This window comes from Sabethes cyaneus, chromosome 1 (genome assembly GCF_943734655.1).
Source record: "Sabethes cyaneus chromosome 1, idSabCyanKW18_F2, whole genome shotgun sequence".
Taxonomy (NCBI): Eukaryota; Metazoa; Arthropoda; class Insecta; order Diptera; family Culicidae; genus Sabethes; species Sabethes cyaneus.
Window position 1 is genome coordinate 11,988,391 of NC_071353.1, and position 9,834 is coordinate 11,998,224.

A 9,834-nucleotide genomic window follows, 5' to 3' on the forward strand; every position below is an offset into this window, starting at 1 on the left:
GCAAATATTAACTTTTTTGTTTGCAAGTTCATTTTTCTTCCGCACATATTCTATGGGCTTTATGATAACGTCAACAAGAGCAATACACTGCACTTGAGGAGAAAAATTTTCTCCTACCTTTTGCTCTTCTAAGGTTTCCCTTTTTCCATGTGTGGCAGGCAGTTTGTGAAAAAGTTGACACATATGTGTAACAACTTTTCGCAGTTCCATCGTCTAAATCACGATCTACCGCGCGGGCAAACACACACGATAGGATAGCGAGCGCGCCAGCTTCTCCCATCAGCCGAGAAGTCAAACTTTCGTCACCATTACCCCCTCCACTTTACGCGGCACTGTAAATTATACTTTTCATTTATACTCTTTGCTGTAATGTCTGGCATTCGTTACTGTATGATTTATTGCACCAAAGCGACCCTCTCGAGTGCCGTGCTTTTGAGAGTATGACCGTGTGCACGTAGATTGACTGAATCCTGGCTCATGATTGACACTTGGATGCTTGGATGCCAGCTAGCAAGCCGGTTACTGTGCCATTCAGCGTTTCATTAAAAAATATAACAGAACACCATAACCAGCACCAGCCTACTGCGTGTTTTTCGATGATGAATAGACAAAAAAATGTAGCCGGCCGGACAGTTCCAGTGGGACACGTGAACGCCTCTTCAGTTTCAGTTTACAAATTACTGCGAAACCGGTATGAAAAATGTTTTTATAAAATTGAGTAAAAAAGGAAATCTACATATTTACGAGTGCATTAGCAGTGGCCGTGGCCCCTAACGATGATGCTGGATGGATGGTGGGAAAATTAAAATACTCTTCTTCACTTCGCCACCATCACCACCTGTGTGTGGAAGCGATTGCCCAGCTGCTTGACTGCTAAAGGTGCAGCAATGCCAACTTGGGCCAATGGAACTAAAAGGGTAAAGGTGCGGCAGGTAAATTCCTTCCATTTTTAGTTACTGTTCTCGGAAGTTTTCCTTCTGGCAATCAATGTGAAACTACAGAGAACTAACAAATAATAAATGGTCAGTTTTTGATACAACGAAGCATGTTTCTAGCTTGAATTGTTCCGTACCTCGGTATCAATCCCATTGAATTCGCTAGAAGTCAGAACCGAGACAACAGGTTGAAATATTAGCGAGTTGGGATGCATCGTCCAGCTCGTTTGCTTATGATTAGTATCTTCTTTTTCTACCGACACAAAAAAATTAGACAGTGAAAATTAAACTCGAATATTTTCCCCCCTGGAAATTGCATAGAAGAAATGTTGAATGTTGATTCTGTCAACATTTTTATCCGGGGAGATGCTTCAAAATCAACTGAAAGTGCTGACAAAAAGGGACGAACTTTTCTGCTATATCTCTGCCCATTAGACCATAGAAGTAGTTATTATGATCAACTCCATGTTCTAGCAAGTTCTTGACAGACAAGCTCCGATTGGCGATGACTTTCTTGTTAATTTAACTTCTGGGTCCGAGTCAATCAAGTAACAACAATCATGGTTTGATTCCGGTTTTCTCGGACATCAAAGCAAAGGAAAGCCTAGATGCTACATTTCGCTATCGAAACTTGAATTTCTTTTTTTGCGACGATCCTTTTGACTCTAACAGCTTCTTCCAGTCGAGATTCGAACATACGACGACTGACTTATTAGGCCAGCATCATACCTTGAGACCAATTGGGATGCCGACATCACTTCTCGGACATCACTTATTGCAAAAATTGATAACCCTTGAGCCGTAGAACAACACAACTCCAATTATCATAGCAATCCAAGAAAAACATTTTCTGGATAAAGTTCACCACAAAATTTTCCGCTGTGATAGAAAACGCCAAATAAAAGTCCCAAAACTGTCAGCTAGGTTATGTATACGTTTAAAAAATAGCTTTTTGTCAATTCCTAATCTTTCAGTGATAAAAACTAGATAAAAATTGGGTTATGACAAGCAAAAACCAATTTTGAATCCTAATACTTCAAATCAAAAACTCATATCTAAGAAACCAACCATCGCAGAACACACTTTTTTTATTGAAAATGTAAGCTAAATATCGTCTTGTAAAAGCTTTCAATGTACATTTGAACGGTGATTTCAATTTCTTTGCATTTGTAGAAAAACTTTGAGATTAGACACACAATTATTGGATTTTGGTGGTGACAAATTGAAAACGTGCATCTGAACGACCCGTGCTTTCAACAGGATGGCGCGACATGCCGGTTAAACAATCAATACTATATAGTTGACTGTTGATAACACCTTCCGTGTCGATTAATTGGCCGGTTCTGACGCAAGTACATTTCATTTTTTGTGCGACACCGTGACGGTATAACATTATGTATTCAATCCACATACAATTCTGGAACTCAAGGTAAATATTGCACGAACCGATTAGTTAGATACAGTCTATTGACTAAAAAAAATCTCGCGCAATGATAAATACACTCACAACAACCGACATGGAATTGGGACTGGGGCTTAAAACTCTTTCTTAAGACTTGACATGCATGTTGAAAATTCTTTACTAAAACATCATGCGCCCCAATTACTGGGTGAGTAGGGTATTGTCGTTATCGTCGGGCCACTGTTATGGTCGGGCCATCACGATTTTACAGTTTTAGTAACTCATGATATCTATGATACAACCATTGTAAAACTTCTTACTGTGATGGCTAACTTTTCACAATATTGTCAGTTTCAATCGTGTATTCAAAACACCCGTACTGAATTCAGTGACTAAATCTTACAAAAAAAGTTTTCCAGAGGCAATGAACTTTTCTTCAAGAAATGATTCATGAAATGCAATTATCGAGATAAACTTTGAAAATATATGAAGAGTATTGTGCTGCACACGAAGACTATAAAAAATCCCCTCCAGTAAGGTGTTTGGGAAGGCTAAGGTGAAATACTAGAAAAGCACTATTTGTAACGGTCGGGCCACTTGAGTAGTCATGGTTGGGCCACCATAATTTTAAGCGCAGAAGCGCAATAATCGCTAGAGAATGTCAGTCACGTAAAATGTGATGAAATGAAGCAAAATGAATACGATGAAAACCTAGATTTTTGTTGATTTTTTCAATTTTTTCGGAAAAGGCGATTGTAGCAATATTGATTTTTTGTGGTGAATGACCCTTTGGGTTAAAACCACCCAAAAAAAAATATTGATTTTACAAGATCGCCAAAATTTCGCAAAAATGCAATTAAAAATAGGGTATTTGTACCTATATAAACCGTTGTTCACGGAATTCATTCTTTTCATGTCTCTATATAGAATTTCAATACGTATGTCTTTGATTTTCTGCGGTGGTCCAACCTGTACAACATGGCCCGACTAGGACAACATTTTTTGTCTTCACGTAAATGCCTATAAAAGGGCCTACAAAAAGGGCCATCGACTCGAATGCAGCAATTATCGAGGCATTACTCTCCTCAATTCTGCATACAAAATTCTCTCCGCATCCTGCTTCTTAGACTGAGGCCGTTGCAGGAAACCTTTGTTGGCGAATACCAGTGCGGTTTTCGAGAGGGACGCTCCACGATGGACCAAATGTTCACCTTGCGACAGATCCACGATAAATTCCGGGAATTTAACTTGCAGACTCACCATTTGTTTATAGACTTCAAGGCGGCGTACGATTCAGTTAAACGAAATGAGCTGTGGCAGATTATGCTTGAACATGGTTTATCAACAAAACTGATTAGGCTGATACGTGCTACCTTTGATGGTTCAAAATGAAGCGTCAGGATAGCGGGTGAAACATCGGACTCGTTTGTGACGTTAGATGGTTTGAAGCAAGGTGTCGGGCTATCAAATTTGCTGTTCAACATTGCATTGCAAGGTGCTATTCGAAGGGCAGGCGTGCTGAGAAGCGGTACCATCATCAAGAAATCTCATATACTCCATTCGCAGAGTTCATATGTTCGCGGACGACATCGATATCATCGGTGTTAACCGTAGAGCTGTGGAAGAAGCTGCGAGGATAGGGCTTATCATAAATTCTACAAAAAAAGTATATAGTGGCTGGTAGAGAGCGTGATAGCTCTTCGGGTGTTGGAACTGCGAGGGTAATAGATGGAGATACTTTTGAAGTTATCGACGAATTTGTTTACCTTGGAAGTTAGTGGCATGTGACAACGATGTGAGTCGTGAAGTAAAAAGGCGGATAGCGGCTGCCAACAGCGCTTTCTACGGATTACGTAGCCAGCTGAGGTTCCGTAGCCTACAACTCCGTACAAAACTTGCGCTCTATAAGACGCTAATTCTCCCGGTGGTACTCTTCGGCCACAAAACGTGGAGCTCTTGACGTTTTCGAGCGTAAGATCCTACGATCAGTTCTTGGCGGCATATTAGACGAAAGAGTGTGGCGCAGGCGCATAAATCATGAAATATACCAAGTACAGTGGACTCTCGGAAAAGTTAATAGATTGGGGAATGGGTCGACTAACTTTTCCGAACTATTAACTTTTCCGAGTAGTCCTAAAAATCATTGAAAATGATAAATACAAAGGCGAAAAATGCATTCCGGGATGTAGGATACACATTTTTATGTATTTGGAAGTTGTAATGGAAAGAAATATGTAGCAAGATCTTTATGAAATAATACTTAGTTCCTTTCAGTAAGTTTATAATAATCGGTTACACTAGTTTACTTTTGTTTTTTTCTGCGACTATGTTTTGATAATGTTCGCGCTTATTTTTAGTTCCTTGCTGTTGCATTTAAAATTCATCTGAGTATGCGCTTTTCCAGTATGTTATCAATAATTCTTAAGTAACTATATGCTCGTATTGAACTATTGTTGCGACTGTCCGGTACAAAAGTTTAATTTAATCCCAATTATGATGCGACTCTGTATGAAACTGTGGAAAGGCGACAATAAACCGAAAAATGAGAAATAAAGATAGAAGGTAAACTCACGTGTGTGAACGAACACTTGGACAACCAATAAATTCAAACTCTCAGAAAAGTTAAGGCAAAACTTAACTTTTTAGAGCGTTTCATGAGAGCTGATATTCGCTTAACTTTTCTGAACAATTAACTTTTCAGAGTTAACTTTTCCGAGAGTCTACTGTATACAAAGATACGGATATTGTGAAGCGATTAAAATACGGTAGACTACAATGGGCTGGCCACTTAGCAAGGATGCCGGATGAGAGATCAGCGAAAACAATATTTAGCATAGAACCAGCCAGAGGTCGACGACTTCGAGGGAGACCCCGTACCCGTTGGATGAGTGCTATTGACGAAGATGCTAGAGCAGCGGGTGTTGGGGGCGACTGGAGAGCGGCAGCCCAAGACCGAGTATTGTGGAGACGGCTCCTGAATTCGGCATGAATTCGATAAACGGATTGTCGCCGAAAAAGACGTAAAGAAGAAAAGAAGGATATTGCCTAGAAGCTGAAGTCACTCGGAATAAACAAAAGATTCATTAGTTCTTTAGTACCAGCAAGCGATACAAAGCTACTGGTTCTTGGAAAATACTCCCCAAGCCTGGCCGTAAACGCACTGTAAGGACACCGGAATCCATCAAACGAGTGAGAGAGCGAATTCGACGGAAACCAGATTAGTTTGGACGTAAGATAGCCAATCAGATACCAGCATCTGTGCTACGAGCAGCACGTTCCTCGCAATCATGTGGAAGACTTTGCCTTGCCCATGAAGAATATTTTGAAAGATGATCTTCGATTGGTTCCATACAAAAAAAAAACAACGGGTGCACGGTTTGACAGAAAAGCAGAAGGTTGCAAAAGTCGAAAGTTTCTTAGCGAATTGGAGTGTTCAATGGTTTATGTATCGAAATAGTGACGTTCGATCAAGGGGTGAATTCTGAATTTAAATTTTGATCCAACGATACTTTCCTTATCTAATCTAATCTAATCTAATCTAATCTCACGCTAACGCAGCCAATTCTTGAAATCATCCTGGAAATTGACGATTACTTGAATCAATCGTATTTCTTGTCAACGGCTAGCAACCAACCGCGCAACATGTACAGCAAACAGTGTTCCAAAGAATCAAGCGGAACAAGAAATGATACTTAATTCCATGCAATGCTTTGAAATCAAGCGGAAGGAAGAAAGCGTGGACCTCCCGTACCATCCCGTACTTGTAGATAACGGGTGACAACTAAAATTTTGGAAATTTTTTCTCAAGCTGTCAAAAACGATGCATTAAGAAGCTCTGATCTACCGAAATTATAGAAACATTATCTATTGAAAAAAATTAGTGTACATTTAAAAACGGTCCGTAATCGGCTGTTCGGCGAAGCTTTCGTTTGACGTCGAAACAGGAGCGTTGTACGGCCGTCATGTCAAGTTTGCGAATGCATCTGTTGATTCTACCAACCAACTTTTTGCAATTCGTGGCTCTCCAATTATTTTTGTACACCAAGGAACTCAAAATACCGAAGAAATCTTCGATTGGGCGCACTGAGACAGATTTTTCGGGCTGTGGTTTTTGGGTACAAATGAGATCGAATGGGTATTCAGGAACGATTGTATTTTTTTGGCGTAATGCAATGATGCTCTATCCTGCCGAAACACGTATTGTCCATCTGCATGATGTTTTTGTATAAACGGGATCAAAATTTTCTTCAAACATTCGTCTGGTGCAACTTAACTGATGGCCAAACTAGAGGGCTTGTTGTTGAAGACAGGAGAAAGAGAACGAAGTCCTTCTGCGTCCATAATTTTGGCTTCTCTTCCACTACCTTGCTTGCAAATAGTTGTTGGGTATCTGGGGATATGGTAAACAGTCGAAGCCGCAACATATTCGATTTTTAAAGGTAGTATCGTAACCTTTTTACAACTTATTTACAGTTCACACTTCACAGTCATTGGATTTTTTTTGCTAATATAGATTAAGTCAAACCTTCTTAACAAAAATTTCTTCCTGTGCTGTGATAAGATTTGTGGGGATGTTAAGGTTAACAGGGTCTCACAGCCCTTCTTCCCATCCCCACGCGATTGCAATGATTTGATCAGCGAGTTATTGAATTCTTTATAATCGAGTCATTAAATTTTGCATACTGAGAACGATCGATCGGTCGCAACTCCATTCAGTTGATTTATTCTGCAATTTTACTGATACGGATCAATCACTGAAGACAACTAATATGTACTTTCAGTCTTAATTAATTAGCTTAACAAAGCTTCGATTGTTCACACATAATTCATATGAGAACAAATACGTCCTATTTAAAAGGGATTCTTAAGTTCAAATGGTGCCAATATCTGTGGAGGGTGCATTTTTCCTACTTCAGATTTCAGGTTTTTAGGAAGATTTCACGTGAAATTCCTCAAAGGAGACGCGTGACGTATTTTTTGGGTATAAAACTTTATACTTATTTCCTAACTTCGCGTAAAATTAGCATAAGCATAAGCATAGGATACCGCCCGTGTGCTGCTCTTCCGTTATTGACCAGGACCGATGAAAATTGCAAAATGATGGTTGGAAAAAGCATACTTGGGACAGCAGGCTATTTTTCATTGTGCAACATTATCAGGTCCCTGCATGCTGATCAATACCGACGCCGGCCACGTCCGAATGCGGGTCCTGGTGGGATAGAAAGGAATGTTAGTCCAATACTTGTTGCTACTAAAGACCAGGGAATCCTCTGCATATTCACAAGTATTTCGGGAAAGGAATTGTTGTTAGTAGATGGGCGGAGCTAGATGGATAATGTAAGTATGTACCCGGGTAGAAATGCATAACGAATATTAATGTAAAAACATTACGGTTACTATGAATTTTACTGTTTACAACACTTTATGCTGTAACTTCACTGTACCGCTCTTGGAAAAATTTTCATATAATTTATTCATATTAATGTAAAAACTTTACGATTACAATGAATTGTACTGTTTACAATACTTTATGCTGTAACTTCACTGTACCGTTCTTGGAAAAATTTTCATATAATTCGGCAACAATTCAAATTGTTTCGAAGCAAATGGCCACCGGAAATCATTTCTATCTAAGGTCCAATCCTTGGCAGGTTGAGTTATTTGTAGACACAAATTGTGTCTCTCCCTCCGTTTACTGTAGAAACCATCGATCGAGAAGTTTAATCTAATTCGTTTTACTGACGGGACGACGACACTTTGCAAGGGCTTGCGACTTACTTGTTCGTCTGTCAACATATTAGCCGCGATTCTTAACGCGGGTGTTCGGGGAAAGGCTCCGTTCCTATGAAATAGACCAACCTCGTTGTTTCTACGTCTTGACATCGAATGAGGTGTCAGGCATATAATTAAGTTTTTATAACGGTAGATTTTACAATTGAAAGGGAACGATAGAAGACAGTAATAAAACAAAGAGTCGATAGGATATAACAGATTGAGATAAGGCGTGAATGGGAAAGAGCGGAATTTGTTTATGTAGGTGTACTGACCTCTAATACTTTCCTAATATGAGCGATGAATGCGGCTCGAAAATCATAATAGTTCGAAGTCTATCAAACTCATTGTCATCATATCTTTTCAAAAACATGAAATACGGTAATTAATCAGCCGGTTTTATTTTGTTCTAATAATCCGAAAGCCTACAATTTTTTTTGCAGAACTCACCTTAAATTTCATTGTAACTTCGTTGTAAAACAGTGTAAAACTTATAGTGAATGTACCACAAATTTTACTGTTTTTGGTTTTTATTTGTATGGGAAAAAGCCGAAAAATTTAGTGTTACATCACTTAATCACCCCCTTATTCGCTGTAAAATTGGCGGTTTCCATCAAAATTTACTGTGAAAACAGCGGTATTCATGGTAACTTCAGTGTAACTTTTACAAAGATTTTCACTGTTTGATTGTGGTTTTTCGAAGTTTTTCAATGTTTGAAACAGTGAAATTTAATGTTTTTTCGCTATACATTTTTATTCGGATAAGCATCACCCGCATAGAAATGCATAACGAATATTAATGTAAAACAATTACGGTTACTATGAATTTTACTGTTTACAACACTTTATGCTGTAACTTCACTTTTCATATCATTGTAAAAACTTTACGATTACAATGAATTTTACTGTTTACTACACTTTATGCTGTAACTTCACTGTACCGTTCTTGGAAAATTTTTCATATAATTCGGCAACAATGCAAATTGTTTAGAAGCAGGAAATAATCTCTATCTAAGGTCTAATTCTTGGCAGGTTGAGTTATTTGTAGACACAAATTGTGTCTCTTCCTCCGTCTACTGTAGAAACCATCGATCGAGAAGTTTAAACTAATTCGTTTTACTGACGGAACGACGACACTATGCAGGCGCTTGCGACTTACTTGTTCGTCTGTCAACATATTAGCCGCGATTCTTAACGCGGGTGTTCGGGGAAAGGCTCCGTTCCTATGAAATAGACCAACCTCGTTGTTTCTACGTCTTGACATCGAATGAGGTGTCAGGCATATAATTAAGTTTTTATAACGGTAGATTTTACAATTGAAAGGGAACGATAGAAGACAGTAATAAAACAAAGAGTCGATAGGATATAACAGATTGAGATAAGGCGTGAATGGGAAAGAGCGGAATTTGTTTATGTAGGTGTACTGACCTCTAATACTTTCCTAATATGAGCGATGAATGCGGCTCGAAAATCATAATAGTTCGAAGCCTATCAAATTCATTATATCTTCAAAAACATGAAATACCGTAATTGATCAGCCGGTTTTATTTTGTCCTAATAATCCGAAAGCCTACAATTTTTTTTGCAGAACTCACCTTAAATTTCATTGTAACTTCGTTGTAAAACAATGTAAAACTTATAGTGAATGTACCACAAATTTTACTGTTTTTGGTTTTTATTTGTATGGGAAAAAGTCGAAAAATTTAGTGTTACATCACTTAATCA